Here is a 25641-nt window from a genome sequence, read left to right as displayed (position 1 = left end):
ACGTAAAATCACCGGACGAGTAAAATCGATTTCTCCAAATTCGCAAGCTCGATGGTACAAACGAAATCTTTCTTATCGTCGGGGCACGCGATTGAAAAGAAATGCGTAAGTAGGGAGAAAACAATTTTCGTGGTAATCGTAAATGTGAATTTTTTAATCGAAATTTTCTGGAATGGCAATTGTTGTTGCGACGATAATCTTTGATTCTCGGACTGGAAATGTTTAATGTCGTTTGCACGACTAATTCGGTCAATTAAGTCGGCATCGTTTAATGTAATCACGAGAGTCCGACTAATTTAAACTTTTAGCTATTTCAATGTGATAATCGTTGCTAGTGGAAGGAAGTTAATACCACAGGAAACGTTTCCATGTAACAGTGTGTACAGTTTTTTAATCTGGTTCGACGGACGATAAAACAATTTAACCTTGTTTCGTCCCATTCATTCTCGATTTTGATGAATATTCGAACTAAATAATCGATGAAATAAAATTAAAAAAATTCATCGATCGTGTACGAGCAAATTTTTTGGTATTTTATACGATATTTTTCGCGTAAATCAAATAAATAAAGTTTGAAAATTTTTCAAACGCAAATGAAATTAGCAATTGAATATAAATGAGTAGTGTTGAATGAATATTACTGAATAAATGATTAATATCGATAAGTTGGTAATTAGTAGTTGTTTTATTTTTATTATATCGAAACGAGCAATAAAATTTTATCGCTTGTGTCTTTACTTTTTGAAACGACGTTAAATATTTACGGTGAAGAAATTATGGTGATATTTCGAGTTTGAAAATTAATTTTTAAACGAATAAAATTTATTTCTTATTTATTCTTCAAAATTTTCCACGCTCCATTTATTCGAAGATGAATGATTTGTATTAAATTATTTTCGTCGCGCCATTTTGACCGATAATAATCACAAAGAAAAATCATATGTTTTATAAAATCCAAAAATTAAAAAAAAAAGTATTGTTGAAAGAATAATTTTTTTTACGTAAAAATAAAATTATCATTGTTACGTGCAATAATTAATTTATATTTACATTTTCATTAAAATTTATATTTTCTTCTTCGCATGAATTGAAATGATCTTAATTTAATGAGTTAATTAGAGGTTAAAAAAATGTATTGTGAAAATTTGAAAAATTAAATGTAATCGAATTAATTTTCATTGATTTGACGCGATTGTAAATATATAAAGATCGTTTGATTTTTCAATATTTAACCAAGGTTGGATTTTAAAATATCTAATCAAGTACTGGAAAGAGAAATTTTTTAACTCATTTCTCGTGATATATAAATTTTATACAGATAAAAAGTAAACAATTTACAAATTTCTTTCTGTTTTGCGTGCAATATAAAATCTCTTTTTTTGCGCATTCAAAAATATATCCTTTTGTTTTCGAATCCATGAAACTTAAAAATTGAAGCAAAAAGAGAAATTTATCGATTTAATAAGTACTTTTTACGTACAAAAATTATACACGATATAGCACGATAATTTAATAATTGATATAATAAAATAAAGAATTCGATAGAGAGAGGATTCAAAGATTCGATAAAATCGTCTATCGAGAAGAACGGACATGATTGACTGTGCTAATAAGTTAAAATTTGCTTATACTTTGGATAATAAATTTATTTAAAATTTACAAACATTTATCAACCGTAACAACTGTAATTAATTACAGTCTTCGTATAATTGTTCGTAAACAATTAATTCGATGCTTTGAACGATAAATTATTTTATTAATAACTCATCGAAATAGGATGGATTTCCTGATCGCTGGAGGAAGAAAAGGAGGAAGAAGAAATATCGATTATGGAAATCTGGATAATCTATTTTGTTGTAGAATTTTTGAAGAATCGAGAAAATTGAACGTTCCATGATGAAACTTTTTCATTGACTTTTTGATATCAAAGATTCTTTGCCATTCAGAAATTTAATAAAAATATAATTTGTCCTTAAATTCACTTTAAAGTCCCTAAATAACTAATATGAAAAAACATTTTGAATAAAAAATTTCGTATTTATGTTCGAAATGTTTAGAAAACGAGCTTACTGAATTTCTGTCAAAATCATCCGCTCTCTGACTTTTTCTCGTGCATTTAAAAAATACAAGAACACACGTTTGAATAATATGACATAATTCGTTCACGAAAAATTAATTATATTAAATTATTAAATTTTTACTCGAAACTGCAATTGAATTCAATCGAACGAAAGAAAGGTCTCATTTTTCAAAATTAATAAAACGAGCACTTTTGCAAATGTGCAACTTTAGTATAGATTTTATATTTTACGACAGAGTTGATACTTTTTGAAAGAGAAGCATTTGTTTGCTCCATGATTGGCAACGTGAGTTCTCACTTTGACCACAAATATCGCGAGCTGAATGGAACCGCAATCGTTGCATATGGAATTCTTTGCTATTCCTTTCATCCTCCTGCTCCCTGCGTGTCGCACAGGAATTTTTGTCGTCGTATTTATAGAGAATGGGCAGAATTTCTAGGAGAGATGCCACGTATATATAAAGATCCGAGATACGTAAGACGTTTGGTAAGAAAATTCCTATTTCTATCGATTATTAAATTACTTCTTTTTTTCCAATCCTTTGAAAAATCTCTATAAACTTTGTCCTTTATATAATAATTCGTTACTTGTAATTTATTAACGACGCACCCTTAAAATAAATTTTATCACTTCGATTTATAATCGCATACAAAGTCTAGGAATAATTGCTTTTTCTTTTTTATTCGATATATAATGCCCGTAGTGTTACGATTAGATATTAAGTGAGAGTTTCGCGCAATAAGAAGTATTTATTTTACGTTTCGAGATGTAAAACGGAATTAAATACAGGTATATTCGAGATACACGATGCGTACGTCCCTCAAGGGTATAATAATAATATTAAAATGCAATTAAAACGAGCATGCAAGTTTTAATTAACGTACGTAAGAATATAAAATTTACAAGTATTTGATTTATAATCGCAAGTTTTCTTACTAAAATTAAATGTTCCATTCAATAGATATTAGCTGGAAACGATAATTTATCGAAATAAAATTATATAAATTAATGCATAAAAATAAAAATGTAAAATCGATCTACGAGTAACGAACGTTTAAATCTTACTTAATAACCGATATTCACGACAGCATTCTTGTTCGAAGAAACTTGATCTCAGGATCGGAAAAGGCTGCGACATCATTGGCACGAAGGAACAAGGAAATTTATTTTTCAACGATTGACCAGGTGTAGAAAGTGAATTAACAGTACTCTCTTTTGATCAAAAACGAGAGTCCTCTTCGATGAAGAGAAACAACGAGGATCTGTTCGAGGGCATCTTTCGAGAAATGATAAAATGGGAGACATTTTCGCGCGTAACGTTTTCGTTTATCGACGGGGTAAAGTATGTGCAAAGTTCTATTTCGATTCGTGGGATATTTTTAGAAGCACTTTACAATTCCACTGTATTTTAATACTTTTCCCAACTAATAATAAACCAATAACTTTTAACGAACTCGGAGGAAAGTTTGAAAATTTTCCACTGAATTTTTAATTCGCGCGAAATTATCGTTGCAAAATATTTGATTAGAACTCGTGAAACGGTTTGCTAACTTTTGTCTTTGGAATATCTTTGAAGAAATGCTGCCAACTACTCCTTACGGGCATCGTTCGAGTTAATTGGTAAATAATTAGTCAAAGGTCGTTAATAGAACAGGTTTAGATAATTAGACGCTCTTCTAGATGCATAAGAATTAATTAGAATTCTGTCTTAATCGATGAGACAGTAAACGAGAAGGTAAAGGTCTCAATTGATAACAGTGAAGATTGAAAAGAAATTTCTACAATTTTTAAATTTTCGTCTCGAAGATTTCTCTCTCTGTATCGAACTTGTTATTAACGTGCGTAATTATACCGCATTATGCAACAGCGAACATCTGTTTCGCGATAGCAGCGATTCGAAAAGAAGATAAAAAAAAAGTTGAAAATCACGAGACACGCGTACGCAAACACTGGTCGGCCTCTTATCACCGATTAAATTCCTGCGAATAGTGTGCGGCGAGAGTTACGCAAGATTAGACGGAGCCGTACACTCGCGCAAGTCGTCGTATTTTCGAATTAAAATTTAACCGAAGACAGTTTTCTTATAGCTGAAGCTTTTTAATCTTCATGAATTAATCACGGGTGCATGGACTTTGAGTTCGTTAAATAATATACACACGAAGCTCCACCTACTCTTTTCCTCACCGAAATATACTCGCAAAAGAGAGATCAGGCGACGAAAGGATGCGGATGCATGGATAAAAGAGCGTTTGTTAGAAGGAGAAACGGTACAGCGCGGGTCATTGATTTGCCCGGTCTATATCCGCGTGTAACCGCGCAAGCTAGCATAGTTATACATTATGCAAAACTTTTTTTCCAATCCGCTGTGTCGGCGGGTGAGGGAAGAAAAAATTCCTCTCTCTCTTTCTTTGGTATACGTGTACACGCATTACGAATGCCTTTGTTGTTTGTCTTCGAAGAACGCAGGAATAGTAAATAGGAGAGAGAAGACTCAACTATAAGCAATTTGTCGGCTACTGGGTTTAGTCAACATCCGTGCAATTTCGTACGGTATAAATAGCAAAGGTAATTTATATCACTTTTGGATCCTGCTTCATCGATAGTCGAAATAACTTCAAAGATGAATATATAAGAGAAAAGTAGTTGTTACGCGACACGTATTGTATTGTGTTACAATTTCGAGCGATTCGATGAAAGGGATCGGTTTTTCGTATTATTAAAGGCTTGCTCGCGGCTTTGATCGATAACCCGATGGCCTTGAATAGACACCGGACTTTCCTAACGAAGTAAAAGTTGACTCCGGTGAGACCGGCTTCGTAAGGATTTTCAGATTGCACGTCGCCGAAGGCACCTTCGATCGTACATATTTATTCGTGCACGATCGATCCGAATACTTTCTAATACATCGCATTTGCCGCTATTAATTAAATCATTGATTGAAAAATTTACGACGCGTGCTTTTCTGAGGAGGAAAACGCGACGAAATAGATCATCGCCGGGAGAAGTAAAGGATCGAAATCCATTACGTATTTTTTTCTATTTCCGTATTTTTTAAAACCGCATCAATTGCATTCATTTGGTTAAGAGGCGCGTTTCAAGAGGTATCGTGGAAAACGAGCGCAATCTCGCTCCGCCCTGTACTTCGGCCGCGATATATCCAAGGCCGCTCGAGGCCGATCGAGTGGCTCGAATTCGTCGATTCGCGGGTGCAGCAGACAGAAGGCACTCTTTCACTATCTATCCATCTCCTTCTTCCTTTCGTGCGCCCGTTCCTTCTCTCAGTCGCTAGTCTAGTATTTAGTCTCTGTCTGGCATCGTTGCTTTCTCTGTCTCTTCGTTTCTCTCTCTTACGCTCGCTCGTTCGATCACTCTCCCCCTTACTCGTTCGCGTAATATACGCGATACACTTGTGCACGGTAAGTCTGATCACATCCTCTCTCTCTCCCACGCACGTGTATTTTATTTAACTCGTTCCTTTCTTTCTCGTTAGTATATCTAATTAATTTCGTTTTTTTTTTCTTTTGGTTTGTTTTATTCTTTCTATTCGCTAGATTTGTTTCGTTCAATTTACCAATTTGTACGGCGTTTCTTTTCACGAGCGTCGATTCACGGAATTTTTAATAGAACGCGCGAAAGGTTTCTAAAGTAGGAACTTGTAAAAGGATAAAAGTTATTTTATTTGAAAATAAAATGATATTAAAGATTGTGTAGCGTTATGGATTCGCGCAAATAGCCGTACATCGATCACGATGGACGTAAGAAAAAAGATTTAAAACTTTTACAACTATCTATTTCCTAAAACGTAACCAGTACGTTTCTTTCCCAGATGTTTATGTAATATTCCTATAAAACCTTACCATCTTTAGTTTCCAACATGAAAATCAAACTTAAAACGATTTTTTATTCTAATTCGTTCTATAATATTTCGTCGCTCTTAATTGATTTTCTAAAACATGTTTTTGAGATACGTATAATTTAATTCGTACGACGTTAATATGTTTCAGAGCAACGTATCGTGTCGATTAACTTTCTAAATTATTTCGGTAAATACAATTCGAGTAATGTATCACGACTATTTTATAGAAAATATTTTGAATTATTTCAGCAATTCCCAACTATTGTTTTTTGTCTCTATCCAATGTTTAGCCACAGCGAACATAAACGTCCTTGACGGTCGCCGTGGCGACTGCGCAACGCGACACAGCGCAGCGTTGCGCGCCGTTGCGCTTGCGCGAGCTCGATGCACTCGCTCCCCACTTTGCCTATTCGTGTGACAACCGGCCCTCCACTATGCGGCCCACCTTTACCATCACGAGCAACCCCACTTCTCTATTCCTATATATCGGCGGTTGCGCATATTACGTCATCGACACCTTCACTCGCCCCTGTTGGTCGGGCACGATGCTCTGCCATTCGTTGCTCTTTCATTGTGTTGGCACGTTGCTCGTGCGTCCTCTCGCAACATATTGTTGCTGCGAAAATCTTTTTCTCGAGTTCTATTTTATATTTCGATTAAAATTTTTATCTTGCTATTTTTGTTATTACCTTTCCTCTCTCTCTCTCTCTCTCTCTCTCTCTCTCTCTCTCTCGTCTCGTCTGGAAGATTAAAGTTAATAATAATCATTCGTGTACGTTGATTTTGGAATGGGTTAGCGAAGAAGAATTATTAAGAATTTATAATTGAGTATTGCAGGTGGGCATGAGATAAAATACGTTAATCAATTAATTGTTAATTAGTTATTTGATATTTTACGATAATTCTCTTCTTCACTTTTGTTATTCCATATCTTCTGTAAAATTATGTATATGATATTATTTCAAATTATTATTTTTTAATTACATTATCTCATAAAAGACATATAACAAAATTACATCGCATTGAGGTAATACAGAGATGAAAAAAATTTCCATTACGAATCAAAAAAAAAATAAATAAATAAATAAGCATGCATCAAACGTAAATATTCATAATTCATCGTGTTATATATCTTTATGATTTTTTTTCTCTCTTTGTCATTGAAAGAGAACACACGAATACCAACCTCGATACGAATAACTTGTTCACTGGAACTGGATTTCGTTAAAAATTTACGTGAACATTCCAATGAATGATACATAAACGTATTTGCATTCGTCAAATTTTGAAGAGCATTAGGAAGATATCTTGATATTATTCGGTCTACCGATTAAAAATTCAAATAAGATTGTTGTTGTTTTAATTAAAATTTTTATCCTTTAAACAGAAATTTGAATACGACTTAAGAAACGAATAACAATTATCTTAGAATTAACTTAGAAATGAAAAAGTACATTCGTTATTTTAATAAATTTATAATTGCAATAAATTATTAAGAAAATAATATTTAATACGTAAAATATATAAAATAAAATTATTTAATTAATTTTTTAAAAATTGCTTCTATATATATTATTTGTAATATTTATTTTATAACATGCCTGTTTTTTATTAACTCGCGACAAAAATTTTAATTAAATTGAATTAAATTAAATTTATTAATTTCCTTTGGATGGTAAATTTATGGTAAAAAAAAAACACAAAATAATTACAATTTAAATCAGACGATTATTTTCAAAAATTATTATACATTAGTTTTCTATCGCGATTAACAAAATATTTAAAATGTTTTCTAAACGAATATTTTATCTATTTCCATATTTCTAATTTTTAATTAACGATTCGAAACGTAATTTCAATGTTTAAAATATTTTCCATCCGATATAATGTTAAAATTGACAAAATTAAATAGCTCAAATTAATGGAAAAATATTGGAAAACATTGTTTTTTCTTTCCCCCCCTTTTTTTTTCTTATTTTTATTTTTCTCTCGTTTAGTTGCAAAAGTCGAGGTATTCAAAACGCGCGAATTCTTATGCGAACATCGATGAATGACATGTAGCGCATCCGAGAATAGATAAACCGCAACTTCCATTTAAAAGCACTGTAGACCAATACTATGACGTGAAAGTAACGATCTAAAGCAAAGTCAATAACCTGTGATAACTGTTTGACCTAAAAGTGCCTTTGGAACTTTGTCGATTCACTTTTTTTTCTTTCCTTTATATTATCATCAAAAATATAGAGAAATTATTGGGATATCTTCTATATCGAATCTCAACCGATTACCGATTCTTTATCTTTACGCAATAATAGCTCATTAACGTCATTAATAATAATATTTATCAACAAGTGTTATTAATAAATTAATAAATTAATGTGTAAGTAAACCAAAGGAATGTTTCTTTCGTGAAAATTTTTGTTCAAATTTTTTTCATGTATTCGTCGAAAATAAAAATTACTTGACTCGATCTTCTCTTTTGTCGTAAAAGATGTATTCATAAAATTACAATTTTTTTGAGTACGACAAAACTCGATTAATGTCCATAAAAATATGTAAACTTTTGTAAATTTGTGCAAAACTATTACCAACCGAAACCTCGCCATTCGATTCCGATTGCGAGGCACGTCGATTTCACCTAATTCCCGTGCCAACTAATTAAACGCGATGGTGAATACTCTCGCGTTATTATTATTTTTTTTTTCATTTTCCCTTCTCTCTATATTTCATACCACTGTGATAGTGAAATTGCAAGGAACACGCGTAGGTTTAAATTCTGATAAACGGTTTCTGATATCGTATATCATGCATAGATATTACGAAAATATATTATGCATGCATTGCGCGAAAAAAGGGAAATATATGTACATATAGCATTAGGAGGGAATTAGAACGTTCGCTGATCCTGTTGCCGCCAATCTAATTCGTGCGTATGCAATATTCTTGCGATATGTTATATTGTATATATATATATATACCGAGAATGTCGAATGTTGTCTCTTCTTCCATATTGCATCTTAATTGTATCAATTATCGTCTTCCTTTTCCGGCATCGCCTTGTTGGATTTCTTTCTGTATGAACGATATTAACAATAACGGAAGCGATAGAAACAGCAGCTGGTAGAAAATTCCTAAGCAGGTAGGAATCGAGGGGAAAAGTAGGGCAACAACTCTTGAAAAGTTTCATCGTCGATGTGGAAATATTCAACCGATTGTAGTAGGACGATCCCGTGCTCTACCGTGTGTTGGTAGATATAGGCGTCTATAAAGCACGGTAAGCTGATTCTAGAAGTCGTTGGAAATGTTCGATGCATGTGTGCGTGCGTGCACATATACCGGACGAGCACCGGAAACTGATCGTCGGTGGATAGAAAATATATCGCGAGGATTTTTTGCAAACGAAAAATAATATCGAGCAGATATATGTATCGACGTTCTATTTTATCGCTGGAAATCGTTGGCGTTATTATGCAATTACGGCGACAATCGCGACTAGATAAAAATTGTGCAATTTACAACGTATAAGTATGTCCGTTCGTGTTTGAAGCTTGCGACGCTCTCTACAACGTAGTAGGATCGAAAAAACTCTTGTGTAATAATGTATAAAACGTATCGTTCTTTGGAAATCTTTTATTTTGATTATTATTATTTTGATTTAATAAAAGTGTGATTCAAACGACAAAATATTCTATAAAAATTTCGTGAACTTAAAAATATAGCGACGCGTCTTATGTAAACTGTCATTTCGCCGGCCGGCAGGCATTCTTCGGGCTTTTTATTATGCACGTAACGCGTGTGCATACGTCAAAATCCGAGTTGAATCGCGTTACTCAGAAGTGTGTGGAAGCGCTGTTTCGAAGGGAAGAGCAGTATGGACGTTTACGAACAATACGAGATAGAGCGCGGTTAGATGTGGAGGGGATACGTATCTATAGTTAGAGAGTAGATGAAAAGAGTGGGGGAAAGTAGAGTGCGTGCGCGCTCGAGTTGAACGCGGTTGTCAGTGTCAATTGGTTCGCCGCGGCGACTTAAGGTGTCGTCGACGTGTAACCCGACGTTGTACTCGAAAGTTTTTCCTCGCGTTCCGTCATAGTTGAAAACAATACGTTTGTCATTCGTATCATCCCACGTTTATTCTTGTGTGTTTACCATCTCTGCTGTGAAAGCAAACGACAAAGCGTTATATTACGACGGTGGTTCGGAAGATCGGAATCGATCGGAAACAGGAACTTCGATTTTAACTCGTCCTCAATTTTTTGTTCGTCCGTCTGCCCGTCAACGACGACGGGCAGCCACGTTTCATCGATCGAGCAAACAAGTTCTTTTTTTTTGGTGATCCCGCTGAAATATCGTAAAAGCAGCGCGTCTATTGGTGACGATCCACACAGTGCGTACGATCGGTCGAACGTGAGACTAATCGCGAGAAACTTCATAAGCTCACTTTTTGTCGTTTCTGTTCCGTACGTTGGTACGTTATCGTCGATTAAAAACGTCACGTGTGGTGCCGGACAACGAGAGTATATGCGAAAGTACTCAGAAACGCATCGTATCCCTGCACGCTAAGTGGACGGGGGAGAACGCTCAGATCGGATACATGTTAGCGTGCTTCGATATCGGTGAACATCGGTGAGACGTGCTGTGTCACTGCGCCCCGACGACAACACGAAGAGGCTCTTACAAGATGTAAGTATTGTCCTAATATAGAATGTACGATATAGCTCGTTCGTAGCTCCATATGGTAGCATACGAAAACAATTTATTCCGTTCGAACGTATCGATCACAAGGCCTGGGGATCCAATTCAAATACGACGTTCAGGTTACCGTCATCAACCTAACCTGATTCGAGAGCGGACTGGGAAAATGACGAGAATTTGTAAATAGTATCCGGTACTTGAGTGTCGCGCGATCGACGATTCTAGAAAATTGCGCTATTGGCGGTATTTCGATGGCGTGTACTCGTCGTGTTGATGTCGAGTTCATGGAATTTTGAACGAGTCCCGCTCTTTGCCCGCTTTTTTTTTTTTTTGCCTCGACGGTTGACGTATCACATGTCTACTTTACCGACTGTGTTTTGAAAACAGTCGTACATGTCCATGAACGCGGATATACGAACAGCCGCGCTCTTTCCAGGCATACGTTGCACGCGCAGGCGCGTGACCTTTCCTAAGTCCTTTTCTTCCTTTCGCTGCGACCGTAGATAGGTTTTTTTTTTCCCGCTCGTCCATTCCATAGAGCGAAACAAGGAGTGTCGAACACTGACTTCAACCGGGGTCAAACGATACACTCGACTTTTCATCGCTTTATGTCAATATTTATGTCAGAATTATATTTGTTTTCATTATACGTATTACGAAACTTGTTCTCGTCACTGATCGTATATAATATAATTCCTACTACATTAATTACTTTCACGAAGAATCTCTTACCGGAAATTTTAAAAATGATAATTTTCATTAATATAAAAATGAATACAATCGTAAATCGATAAAATTCAATTTCGGTTAAACTTTGATAAATCGATTACGTTATGATAGATTAAATTATTTTCTTCTTCGATCGAAATTATTATTATTCACGATCATGCGTGTTCGCATTTGTATAATTTGCGTTCAAGCGATTTTCAAATTAACCAAGGTCAAGGACTGCTCGATCTTCTTGTAAGTGAAAAGTACCAGTGTGTGGGTATAATTCACGATGACTAGTCCAAACGCAATTACACATGGAATAATGTAAGAGGCGTGTCGAATAAAATCTTTCAGTTCAGTGATAATAGGATCGATTATCTTGCACGTTAAATCTTACCGCATCCTGTTTATCGTGTTTCGCCATATTGTAAGCGTGTATACACACACATATATATATATATTTACACGTATACATTATTTTTAATTTTGTATACAAAATATCAATTATAATAAATGAATTAAATTTTGAATTTAAAATTATAAAGAATAAACAAAAAGATGTATTCAGATACATAGTTTATGCGTAATGCGAAGATGTTTTGAAAAATTTGAAGGTGACTTTCTTTTTTATTAGAGAAAATTATTTGTATAAAAATAGCTATATGATTCTTATAATTTTTTACAATTTTAAAATATACGATAAACTTTACAAAATTAGAATTGAATTCTTTTTCGCGTAAAAATTTATAATTAAACGAAAAATACAAAAAACAAAAGTAAATTGTTTGAATTATTTTCGACTTTTGAAATATTGTTTTTCTTATCACAATTGCATAATAGAATTTTCTTTCTGTCTTTTATTATTTTAAAAATATAATTTGCATATTTTTATTTTTTTCGTTACAATGCAATTTTTTATAATTATAATTCATTTATGTTAGCTTAAATAATTATCAATTAGTTGCATAACTTATCATTATTCGACAATTAAATAACAGATAAAAACATTTATTTGATTGCTTTTAAACATGGTATAGTAATACTAAAAAGCAAATTGATCGATCAAAGTTGATAATTAAAAATATAATATTCAATTACAGAATAAAATTACAGATCGAGATTCAAAATTTTTACTTTCTAGTTTTGGATATGAATTTATTTGTTTAGTTAAAGAACGAAATATTTAGACGAAATAATCGAATAAAAGAAAAAAATTCGGTTATCTTATAAATTATTAACGATATTTCAATTTTTTGAAAAAGGATTTATATAAAATATAAATATAATTTTATATAAAAATAAAACGTATATATAAATTCTTTTTTAATAAATTTTTTAATTTTTTAATGCTAAAAATTTAAAATAAAAATGTAATCGTAATATATAAACAATATAATAATATGTAATATATATATAACATAATTAGAAACAAAAATACAAATATCATAAATATTATATAAATTATCCGTTACATACGTATATATATTTTTAATGAATCTAAAATGTAAAGGAAATAATCAACGTACATTCTCGATTGATAAATTTGCATATTAATATAATTTAAAATAGCTCGTCATCCTCTTCGTTCATTTGCGAAATTTACGAAAGGGACAAAGCGTAGGAATTTGCGTTATAGGAGTTGGCATCTTTAAAATATTCGTCGATTTTAAAGTTCATTGAAACAAATATATAAAAAATAAAAATTTTCAGAAATAAATAAAACTAGTTTTCAATCGATTTAATGCGCAACTTTTTTTTAGATTTACTGGATTACTGGAAAAAAAAAATTAATAATAAAAATTTATATCAAAACGTATTATTATAATACGTATTATTATTATATCGTTTCATTTTTACTTAAAATAAAATTCCAAGAAATTTTTTAATGATAATGTACATTCGTTGCAATGAACTAAATTATCATCAAAGCTTATTTTACTGGTTTATCGATTAATCGGATAGAAAAATTAGCAGTATTAATTTTTGGTTATCCGATCGATGAAGAATTTTTTACGATTTTCATCTTTTTCTATTGCAAGTTTCACGAACCATGCAACGAGTTCTATATTCAATCTAACGTGAAAGTATATACGTACGTCCTTGGCGCAATAAACGCTACTTTCAGCTGGAACAAAGAGTGCCACGCAATAAAACGTCGAGTGGTGCTCGCTCCGCACTCACTTCCCCGTTTGTCCCCACTATTCATTTTATTAACTTCAAAGTGACGAATTTGTGCAAGCTGAATAGTGATTCATACGAATCTATTTTTAATAAGGAATCTAATCTTAGAGAAAATAGAACATCTTATTGTATAATGATGATGTTTCCTAAAAGACTTTCAATTTTACAAAGAATAAGAAATACGTTTGTTGAATTTTTGTGAAAAATTATATGAAAAGGATTAAAAATTTTTAACTTTTCTATCCGTTATTAAAATATATTACGTTCAAAATTATATTATTAGATTTTATTCAAATTTGTACATTTATTTAGGAAATTTCTCTTCTTGTACTTTTAATTATTGAAACTATAAACTGCGTAAATTTTGTGATATATTTATAAATATTATTTAAATACTATTTATTCGTAATTCTTTTTAAATAATATGGCGAATTATGAATTTTTTATCTGATAAAAAATTTGGAATAAAAGGATATTCGATACAAAGGATAATTTTAATAACAGAGATTAAAAATTCCAAAATAACGAAATAAATTCATTATTACGTGTATATAATAATATAATATAGCTTTGAAAAAGATACAAAATAATTTTTTTAAGAAAAGAAGTGATGGAATTTTTCTATCAATTTAATAATATCTTAATTTATTTTAATCTCATACATACGTGACACATTTATTAATATATTTTGCATAGTAGATGTATAATAATAGCATTCTTTCCATTATTCTATCACAATTTTATTCCAATACAATACAAGTTTTAAACTTTACAAAACTTTTATCGTTATATCATTCATTTGTAACAAAAACAATGTTAATCCGCAAAATTAAAAACGAGTGTTTTACGAAACTTTTTGGAACGTAAACACACGTAGGAATGATATAAGTTGTTTCTTACTTAAAATATATTTGTGCCAAAAATATTTGTTTGATTATTATAAAAAGACTTTTCTAAAAAAGTTAAAAAATACCAGCGCGATATTACATATTATTTTATAACCAATTGTAATTATTATAAATATTCTTTAAATTACCAACGCAATTAGCACCGATAGCACGATAATATATTACAATTTGCATTATTCGTAGTTTTTTAAAATTCGTGAAAATTAAAAGAATACGAACGAATTTTTGTAATATTTGTATAAATTTCACTTGTATAAAATTCCAGTGATCGTTGAGTAATATAATATACGTTTATCATACATTAGCTGCGCAAATGGAGCGTTATCAACATTAGAGGATCTCGCAGAATGCAACAGACACGACAACAAAGTGGCGTTTTTTAAATCTAACGCTTTTCAATTTTGACCGCGCCACTCGAAGAAGATAAGGTTATTTAATTTGTATCGGTCGTTCGATCGGGACGAGAAGCGGAATATTAAGCGGATTTCTCATTTTTAAGGCGCAGCATGTCGGGATCTCGCCCGTTTTGGCAACGTTGCTTTAATTACGCAGTCGATGAATTATTTCCACGGGCGAATAACGGGTCAAATCGCAATTAGGCTAATCGTTGAGATTTCGAAATTTAAATTCTCTTAACTCTTTGAAATTGTATTCCATAGAAAAAAGAAAAGAGAAAATTCCTCTTAATAATAATCGCAATAATGTTATTGGCGTTCAAGTCAGCACGAAGGTTTTGAATTTTCATTAATATTTACAACTGATTAAAAAACATGGCGAATCGTATCGTTACAATTATGCAAGGTTCGAATTACACCACAAAGTATTAATTTCTAAAGAATTTTAATCGTATCGCAAATATTTTGACGTAAAAATAAAACCATGTTGAATGAAATAAATAGCTCGTATCATCGTGCAACGCAACCGAATTGTGTTACGTGTTATAAATATATTTGTAGATTCGTAGGTGGTAAAAAATAAAAAATAAAAATATTCGTTCAAATTATTATAAATTAAGATTCTTAACAGTATAAAATAATTTCATAATTTTCATCACGCTGTAATATGCAAGATTTTTAGTACAATTCAGTTCAATGCAATTTTTAATAACCAAATTATTTATATCAAGTTTGCTTCGTATTAAAAAAAAAAAGATATCGCCATTTTGTATTGATTGAACATATTCTAATTTTTGTAAAATTTATTACATAGAAATTTTGTCATCACAGATATAATAAAATTTTGCATGTAGCAATCTTTTAATGTATTATCATGTTCGATCGATTTCTTCGATCCGCAATATATTTCTCATTTTGGCAAAACGAAGTTCGTAAATTATATTATTCTTATATTAATAATTCGAAAACGGTAAAAAAGTGTCTCTTTTCCAAGTCTAAATTTAATTTTGCCTCCGGTGGAGCACAATCGATGGGATGGTGTTGTCAGGACGATTACGAAATTCCGTTCGAGAATACCGCGTTAAAGCAATGCGAGCCGGGATAACAATAGCGTGGCGCACAGCGCAACAGGCTGTTATTCCACGTTAGCGTAATCTCATGGGTGCACTTTTGCGCTTTCGCGCGGCCTGTCGCCGCTATGAAATCGCATTATTCTCGTTTCGGTATTTAACTTTAACTCGGGTTCTCGTGTTTCCAACGTTGTCGTCATTGAAGGTTACAAGCTGTGACGCTTTATTCTAATCCTTTGACAATCTTCTCGCTAAGTCTTCCGTTTGACGTCCGTGTATTAATGATGTTTTTATACCGATTTCCTGCAATTCTTTTTATCGCCTTTTTATTGAAATTATTTTGTCCAATACACGTTATAAGTTTTCTATTGGAGTCCGTTTGGAGGTTAGAATTTTTTGATCGAGTTCAAAAGTTTGAGCCAGTTTATTATTTCATTTTATAAATGCATTCAATTCTTGATAAACCTTTGCTTAATGTAACGATATAATTCGATTTAATCAATTCACGAGAATCAGTTACAAAATGACGATAAATTTATAAATTTTCAATTTCGTAGTCTATAAATTAACGAACAAATTAAATCGATCGAGAAAGGAAGAAAAGAATATGTTTATACTAATAAAAATTGTATCGAAAAGAAAAATTTTTCAAATCCGTATCAAATCAAATGTAACGGAACGTGTATTATAAAAGTCCAACTGATGAAAAATGAAACTGCTATTTTCATTTTATTAAAAAGTTTAACGAGTCACGCCTTTCACCCGTCTCGATACTTCCTCCTTTCTTCTTTACTTCTTGATCTCTCGTTACGGCGCGTCATTGTTGTCCACACACTCGGCTTATCTCTTGGCCCTCGAGAAACCCATCGCAAACGGGGCCACGAGCTCTCCTTTTCCGATCCTTTTAATTTTCCCTTTCACTGAAACCAACGACTCGCACTTCCTCCTTTCGTCGAAGAGCATTCGAATCATTGTTGCGATACGCTATCGATTTGGATCATTTTTATCGTGCGCTTCGGTCGTGTCCAACTATGCAGATGCGAGCCTTTCACTTGTCTCGAACTTCCTCCTTTCGTTGACGCTTCGAAATCAAGCGTCTCGAATTCGTGTCGAAAGGTAAACAATTTCAAAGCTGCGTTTGTTATCGTTTATTAAATAATAATAATAAGTACCATTTTGATCGGTAATTCATTATTTTTTTTATCCATTCATAAAATCAATCGTGAAAATAAATAATCTCGATCGATGTTCAATTCACGGCAATAAAATTTGCATTAATTTACATTAAATTTACACGAAACTCGATATGAAACGTTCGTTCAAACATTTCATAAGCTTCGAGAAGACACCACGTGAACGCATTTACCCGAGAAACATTTTACGATAAGCCGTTTTAAAAATAATTAAGATAAATTATATCGATCATCAAGATTATGTGAGCTAAAGTGCGTATACCTTTTTCACATTTTATTTATTACACACGAATTGAAACCGTAACCGACTCGTAATTTCTTCTTGTTATGTAAATGTAATCGTTTAAAATTGATCGTGATTTTTATTACACGTTTTAATCTTTATTATTATCGTTATTGTTGCTGATTTACAATTTTTGTCACAATTATACCCGACGGATATTTTATTCCACGCCTTTCGAGCATAAATTTTTCGTTACGAGACGTAACGCATTTACCAATTTGCTCGTTACGTTCACGCTTCACGAATCGCTCAACGATATTTAAGCCGCCGGTCGATTTTAATTCATAATGTACGCCTCATCGTAACTGTAATTATTAGCTCATTGTAGTAGCGAGCGTGCTTCGAACGTGATACGTTGCGCCTGAATCATTCATATGTAGAGCGCGTGATGCTAAAACGACGATAACCACGTGACCAAATTGAACGACGACCGAAGCGCCACGACTTGTCCTTCCCTTCGAGGGCTGAAATTTCGCGCCGCATCCCGAAGAAAAATGAAAAGGTTCTCGTTGAAGGAAGAGAATGCTTTTTCGCGTTCGTATAATCGACTGTTACGCAAGCGGCCGTTTTTCAACGCGAAATCGTGATTCGCAACTTGACATTGGCCCGGCCGTTCACGGGCATAATATTTCACGCAAGAGGCGCGCGTGTCCGCCTTTCACCGATAACGTGCGATTTAATTAAATTTCACGCGATTCCTGCGGCTTCGAAATCGAGGCGATCGCTCGGTCGTTGACACGCGATGACGAAATCGATGATCGACGTTATCCTCTCGCGACCGAGTTTGCAATTATCGTTTTCATCCCATCCTTTCTATTTTTAGCGTTTGATCGTCCAAATGCACGACGAAAAGGCAATACACGATAAAAGTGTTTCGCGTTCGAAAGTTCCAGTTTCTTATAATGGGATCCTCTTGTTGTAATCCAGATTTTACCTTTTAATCAACTTTCTGATATTGATGACAGAAATGATAAAGACGCTTTGGAGAATTTCTTGAAAACGAAACAACGAAAGGGTGAATCCAAGCGAATGGCGACAAAACTATTGTGTAACGCTCCTATTACACGATCTCTAAGATCGATCTCGAGGATAAGCAGATGGTCGTTGGATCGATAAGAGATTCGACTGATAATCGCGAAAATTTTTTACGATTTATACGATAATATTATTTTTTATATTTCTCCCTTTTATACTTGTAATCATCTCCGTACGTTACGTCAAGATTTAAATTAGTCTCGGTAATTTTCGTTTCGAATTATCACAGTTTACATTTTTCTGTACACGGATTATTCTTGGAACTCGTCTTATCGATATTTATTGACACGATGTACAAGCAATCGGCACAACAACGTTCATCGAGTAATAATTCTAGGGGAATTAATTCTTCCTTATTCGTGATAATTGTTTACATCCGATTGTAAGTTATCGAAGCAAAAAGAATTTTTCTTGCGTAGTTTATACACAATCCTTTATTCCTCGAATTGACGGTTTAATTTGAATAATCCAACATTTCTATACATCCTGTTATTCGATACCAGATCGATTCCAAAAAATACTTAAAATTTCAAACCCAATAGTCGTTTCAATTTTCGTAACGAAACGCACCTGTATCGATCCTGAAACACGGAGAATTGGTCGAGGAGGAGGGATTAATCCGTTGGATGCGAGTGGCAGCCTGGCAAAGGATAACCCACACGCTGCGAGCGCTCCTCCCTTGACATTAAAACATTCGCTTACGACGATGTATGCCCGCGCCTACTACTGATTCCCCCTCTCCTTTTCACATTCCATCCTTGTTCTTTCCTCTCTCTCTCTTTGTGTATAGTTTCGTATTTTTATCTTCTTTTCTTACTTTTTCCGACTCGCTGTGCGCGTCTCACGGGTCAAGTGCGTAATTTCATCGACTCGCAACGCCTTGTGCCTCCTTTTCTCTGTCTCTCTCTCTCGAAGCACACTGTTTTCTTTCTGCTGCAACGCCCGCGTGAGTTTGTCTCGCGTTCCTGGAAGCTTAGTTTAGAATAGAACGATATACTTAATTTCTTCTTCTTCTTCTTCTTCAAATTATTATAAACGCTTGTTTCAGCGTTGCGAAGAGCTCGCGATATCTAAGGTATATTAAATGGTTTAACGTAAAATGTTGATGTTTAAATTTTGAAAATCTTTGTTCAAATTGAGATCTTCCAAAGAAAATTATTTCCATCGATCGTATTTAAAAAATCACATTCGGCATATTTTTAGGAAAAATTTAAATCGAGTGGTACGAGATCTTTTTTTATTTGAGAGGGGAAAAATATGAGTCACGTATCGCTTATCAACTTGTTCTTTAACATATTATTTTCTTTTCTTTTTTGATACTTCTTTTTATCCATTGCTATCATATCGCTTTTTTATCGATAACGTGTTTGAGCAATTTCCTGGACAACGTCATAATAATAGATTTTAATTTATTTCTTTTGTTATTTTTCCGTATTTTTACTTTTCCTAGACTTACTTTTTTCTTTAACCACCTTATCGGTTTCTTTCTCTTATCGAGAAAAGATATATTCTTTTTGATCATAATTATGATTTTTCGAATTTGAAGATACTTTGTGGTATATTCGAAGAGATTCTATTTACAAGTAGAATTTTGTAACTATGTTCATCATTCTAAATTTTATATTCATTTATATCGACGTACGAGAGATGAAACGATAATCGTTTATTCGAAACTATATTTTACATTATTTTCCATCGATTGGTGTAGAGAAAAAAAATTTAGAAGAACAATCAAGAGGACTGCGACGATTTTATCTCTTTCTGTTCATCGACCAGGAAAAATCTCATTGAGAAATATTACGTTTCTTTGATATTAGTCATTGTAAGTCATAAACCAGTGTAAATCAATGTAAATCAAAGTCACGTAAAACATGATTTCAAATAAATGATTATCGTTAAAAGTTAAGTAACTCGAATGCATTTGATTATTTGCGGTTTAATATCATTTTATATTCTTCCATATCTCGAAAACGAATTGGTGTAACATTTTCTATTTGGAGTGACTTTCCATATGTTGACAAAATACCTTGATTCTTATCTTCGTATCATAAAATTCCCCGTATATATTTTTCTCTGAAAATGAATATTTTTTTTTTTTTTTCTATAAGTAATTGAGGGAAAAAAGGAAGGAGATAGTGATTTATCTAACCTTTTGTGTCGAATAATCGATATTGTCCGAGATCGATCAATTATCTGATCACTTTGATATTCGATTCTTTATCGATTCGTGGTCAATGTTAAATTTTTCGTCGTCGTAAAATTATTAATCATTACGAACGAATATATTTTATAAACGTGTATTTATTTCATATATCAAAATTCTGTTCTGAAGAGGAGAAAAATTTTCATCCGATCTTTACGAAACGAAAAAAAATTTATCCGATTCGGAGCACGAATCGTTACGAACGCGGTGAAACGAGTTCCATCCAACTCCTCGAAGATTAATTTCACCGGCGAAAAGTCACGCAGCTTAATGGCCATTCCGATGCTGCTCGACGAAGTCAGGATAGGTGCGTAATACGTTACCATAATATAATCAACATCGTATTATGCGGAGAACATTATGTAATAGTAATAAAATGAATTTATTTAGCACGAGCTCAGGTGGAGAATATACTTTTTGAAAGAAGAGATGGTATCGAGCTGGAACGTAACAAGGCGTTTTTACGAGCTCGAAGATAAATCTTTTTAACGATATTCAATCACAAATAATTCGCCAAGTTGTTTTTATACAAGAGACTTAAAAAACTTTCGTTTGGAAACCTCGTCGTCGTTATTTATGCTTATTCACCAGGATATCTCATTTAAATAGATCTTTCTTCGGTATTTTTTTGCTGCAATTAAATCTTGAAAGTAAAAAACACGAAGCGAAAATATTTTAATCCTTAAATTTGGTCGCGCTAATATTTATAGTACTCGTGAGATTTTTCGAAATTAATGAATTTATTTGAAACCTAATTCGAGTCTAATTTCGTCCGACTTCGGGATAGATTCGGGATAGATCGGAAAGATTCGGGCAGAATCGGATGAGATCGTACATTTTCGTATCGCTTCAAGCATATACGTTCGGATATTCCTAAATTTTTCTTATTTGCTTCTAATATATTAATAAAGTACGTATACACTTTTGAGACTAAAAATCGTATGATATTCGTTGTAATAGGAATAATAAATCGTAAAAATTCGTAATATTCGCAAATCTAACTCGAATCCATTGGGATGTGTATACGTTGATCGTATCTGACCTTTATCGTAACTGCTCAAAATTGCAGATTTTCTTTATTAACATTGTTGCATCGTTTCTGCAATTTGTATTTCACTCGTGCAATTTCTATAATAATACTCCTTCCGTACACTCCGTTTCCAATCGTAAAAAAGAAAAATTACCACTTTATTCGGCTTTCACGAGAAAATCATACGTGGAAATGACAGAAATTATCGTGACTTGTAATTCAAAGTCGCTTTATATAGAAAGTCCAATATATTTTTTTATTCGCAATTCGCCTAATAACTTCATCCTCGGTTAACAACTATTTGGAAATTACGAATTTATTATTATTCGCTATACGATGCACGTATAATGCACGATTTTCTCAGATCACAATTTGTACGACAATTAAAAATGGCCCGCTTCTCCGCTAACCTTCGAAATCCTAGAAAGCAACGGATGAATTTTTCGAACGGTGTCTCCTGGCACGGTGCCAAGTAAACATAGTGGCACGATCGGCCATAGATTCAGAGCGTTCGAGAGCAAAGTGAGACGTAAAGGCGTGCACGAGCCTCTCGAGTTCGAAGCAGGCGACTACCGTTTACGGTAAAAGAGCGTAATTAATCGTCTAAATACGGTTGACGAGGCCGATCGAAGAACGACGAATATCATAGCACAGGAAACCACCTCGATGATGGATTATCACTTTCTTCTTCCATTTCGCGCGTTTTTCTGTTCCTTTTTTCCCTCGATTATCATCGTCCTATGGTTATTTACGAGATCGTACTTGAAATTTGTACCAAGTGAGCAAGTGAATACGTAGTGAATACGTTATGAAATCCTCGTTCCTTCGATTTTTTCTGTAATCTGCTTTATTTGCGATTACAAGCTTTATTAAAAGGATTTTATTATTACGTTCTTGTAAGTTTCTTGTAAGTGCATCGAGCTTTCTATTCGCGCTAAATTATGCGAGAGGATTAATTTATCGAGAATCACGTGTTACGAAAGTCTCGACCGTGGTTGGTGTCATAACAGCTTTAACGTTACTTCCAAGTGGATTCAACAATATGAATTCCAGATTTAATTTCGTGCAATTCGCAACATCGATTTGCGAAATAATAATTCGTTGATATTCGTTAGATTTTTAAAAAATAGGAAAATCGTACCGTACGTTTCGCATTGTACGTAATTTTATACAAATTTTTGATTTAAAAATTCAATAAAAAAACTAAACTCGAAAATTAAAAAACGTATATTTTTATACACTTTTAATATATAAAACTCTCTCTTGGAGAGAGTTCTTAACTCTGCGGACGAATAAATATATAAAAATATATTTGGCGAGTTGTTTGGTGAAAATTTTATTACTAGAAAGTAACTTTGACAACAAACGGTTAAAATCCCCCTCGATTCGAAATGAAGAATCGAACGAATAAACCATTTCTTCGTTCGAACAATACTTTCTCGCGTAAACGTTTCTTTGAAAATTGAACGCTTTTATCGGTCGAAACGATCCCCTTAAATCAGAAAGGGATTTATCTCGCGAACTTTTCGATCGTGTCACGCTTCTATCCACTATGTGCGTTTTACGGTTCAGCCCTGTAAAAGGAATGTCGTCGGTGTTTCAAGGTTCGCAAGCACGTATCAGGGTGTGATATAATGGTATGATAAATTGTTTCTCTAAAAGATGTTTACGTTTTATTTTCTTTTAACATTTGTTCAATTTTATCGACAGATTTTTGCGCAAAGTAAAAAATTTAAGGAACAAGCATTAATTTGACTGCCCAGAAAAAATTCTCAAAAATAGTTAAAAAATTTTCTTTTTATAATATTCCGAGACAAGTTGGAAGTGTATTTATAATTTTATATTTGTTGCTTTTTTCTCTGTATACTGTATATTTTTGTAAATCGTTTCATTAAATGTCTCGAAATTCTTTCAAAATTACTTAACGAGAGTGATCTTATTCGCACCAGAAGTAGAAGAATTGGTAAAAAATGAAATTTTGATTTCCATATCGCGTCTAATTGTTACGCAACTAATTAATCAGATAATAATAGAAGAACTTTAATTTTCCACGTTCTTAAATTACTTCAACCATCTTGGCAAGCAATTTCAAATCTTCCAACATATAATTCTCGCCAAGTCCAGTTACTCATAATACATTTCTTACGCTAATTATGTCGTAGAGGAATACCAGAGAATTTCGAAAAACGAATTACGAACGGGATGGGATATTTCAACGGTACTCCATACACTGTTAACCCGAAAGAAATAACAAGAAAAAGATGAAAAATAACCCACTAACCAAGTAAATTTTTCGAATCGACAATTTTTAATGCTTCTTTTTTTGTCTAAAATTATGTTTTGGATTAAAGTTAAATATTGTAAATACTAATAAATTGTTTTCATATAAAGAGTAAACTTTTTAAAGTTGTCAAATTGTGTCTCTGGTGTAATGTAATAATGGATATACATGTATAATATTTTTTTAACAATTTGACAGGAAAAGATATAAAACAAAATATTTTTCTTCTATTTTTTTCAATGTGTCTTGTACGACGTTCTATGAACTTGATCATGTTCCATATGCTACAATATATGCACTGAACAGTGTATTAAAAAAAAAGATAGATTTAAAATATTCATACAGGATATGCATAATTTTCATTAAATTTTCTAGAAACTTCTAATTAGTAATTATATAATTATTATCTATTTTTGTAATCTACGTTAAACCTATCTTTATTCAATAATTTGCACTCCAAGAGCAATTATTTTTTGCTTTTACAGTTAAATGTGTAATTTGAATAAAGATTATTAGATAAAATTAACACACGTATTATATATTTTTTATTATTTAAATTTTAAATAAAATTCGCAGAATCTTGTTTTTCTTATTTTTGTATCAATGTAATGGATCGAATGATAGAATTTATTTTCACGTTAGTCGCTTGTGGCAACAAATTTACGAATGCAAAGATATATTTAAAAGGTGTATTTAAAAGGATTGAAACTATATCAAAAAATTTAAGCTCGTGGCAATAAATTTTGAGAATTTACAAATGCAAAGAATTAAAAATATATAAATAAATAAATAAATGTATGTAATATGTAATAATTAATCATTTAAAAGAGACTCTGACGTATAAAAAAATTTAAGCTCGTGACAATAAATTTTGGAAGAATTTACAAATGCAAAGAATTAAAAATATATAAATAATAATAAAAGTAAATAAATATCAAAAAATATGTAAAAATTAATCATTTAAAAGAGACTCTGACGTATCAAAAAATTTAAGCTCGTGGCAAGGAATTTTGGAAGAATTTAAATGTGTAAAAATTAATTATTTAAAGACTCTCTGATGTATCAAAAAATTTAAGCTCGTGACAACAAATTTTGAAAGAATTTACAAATGCAAAGAATTAAAAATATATATATAAATAATAATAAAAGTAAATAAATATCAAAAAATGTATAAAAATTAATTATTTAAAAGAGAGTCTGACGTCAAAAAATTTAAGCTCGTGGCAAAAAATTTTGAAAGAATTTAAATGTATAAAAATTAATTATTTAAACTCTCTGATGTATCAAAAAATTTAAGCTCGTGACAACAAATTTTAGAAGAATTTACAAATGCAAAGAATTAAAAATAAATATATATATAAATAATAATAAAAGTAAATAAATATCAAAAATGTATAAAAAGTTAATTATTTAAAAGAGACTCTGACGTATCAAAAAATTTAAGTGGGAAGAAATTTTGGAAGAATTTAAATGTGTAAAAATTAATTATTTAAACTCTCTGATGTATCAAAAAATTTAAGCTCGTGACAACAAATTTTGGAAGAATTTACAAATACAAAGAATTAAAAATATATAAATAATAACAAAAGTAAACAATATCAAAAAATATGTGAAAATTAATTATTTAAAAGAGACGCATAAAAAAATTTAAACTCGTAGCAACAAATTTTGGAAGAATTTACAAATTCAAAAAATTAAAAAAATATATATATATAAATA

The 25641-nt window shown here is 32.2% G+C and overlaps 1 protein-coding gene across 4 annotated transcripts in view; it reads left to right on the top strand.

Annotated features, from left to right (window-relative positions):
- The window catches only part of LOC107998619 (terminal nucleotidyltransferase 5C), a 131649-nt gene that overhangs the window by 69749 nt on the left and 36259 nt on the right, over positions 1-25641 (top strand). Inside the window, exon 1 of one of the 4 annotated variants that reach the window (XM_017057975.3) lies at positions 9889-10620. The exons of the other annotated variants lie outside the window; for them this stretch is intronic. The gene's annotated coding sequence lies outside the window, so the exon portion shown is untranslated. Of the gene's footprint in view, positions 1-9888; positions 10621-25641 lie in introns of those variants that run through there. 4 annotated transcript variants of the gene reach the window in all.

Source organism: Apis cerana, linkage group LG4 (assembly GCF_029169275.1).
Source record: "Apis cerana isolate GH-2021 linkage group LG4, AcerK_1.0, whole genome shotgun sequence".
Lineage (NCBI taxonomy): Eukaryota > Metazoa > Arthropoda > Insecta > Hymenoptera > Apidae > Apis > Apis cerana.
The sequence above is the reverse complement of the archived record's forward strand: the minus strand, read 5'-3'. Positions and strand labels throughout refer to the sequence as shown.